This window comes from Arachis ipaensis, chromosome B04 (genome assembly GCF_000816755.2).
Source record: "Arachis ipaensis cultivar K30076 chromosome B04, Araip1.1, whole genome shotgun sequence".
Lineage (NCBI taxonomy): Eukaryota > Viridiplantae > Streptophyta > Magnoliopsida > Fabales > Fabaceae > Arachis > Arachis ipaensis.
Window position 1 is genome coordinate 4728003 of NC_029788.2, and position 609 is coordinate 4728611.

Sequence of the window (609 nt, forward strand, 5' to 3'; positions counted from 1 at the left end):
TATCTTTTAGATATTAAAAAAATATAATTATTTAGTAATTTTAGTTTTATTTTAAATCATTGATTTCAAAAAAAGAATTATTTATTTAATATTTGTTAGTGTATAATTTTTTAGTGATTTAAGTTTTTGGGTTAAAATTTGATTAAAATATATTAGCCTTATTATCATTTAAAGACTATAGGTTAATTTTTGGAAAATTAACATCTTTGATGTTTTCAAACTCAACGTATAACTTGATAAGTGAGACTCGTCTTTTAATTAGATGGTAGGTCAAAAACATTCTTTGCATATCAGCTTCATCAGTCACATGCATTATTTGAAGTTGAATGAAACCACCAAATATTAGTACAGACCATCTGTACATCATATTTGTCACTCCCTTCAGGTCTTGATGATCTACATTCTGACAAAGTATACTCTTAAGTCATTCATATGTTATTGAAAGAGGAACAACAATAACACATGAATTCTCTAACAAAAAATTCACACCTTTATGTATATCATGCAAAATCTGACCATTAAAATATATTATTAAACTAACATAACTCTCTATTTTATATACTTACTATATTTATCTATAACTCATTGGCTAGAAATTAGTCCATAGGC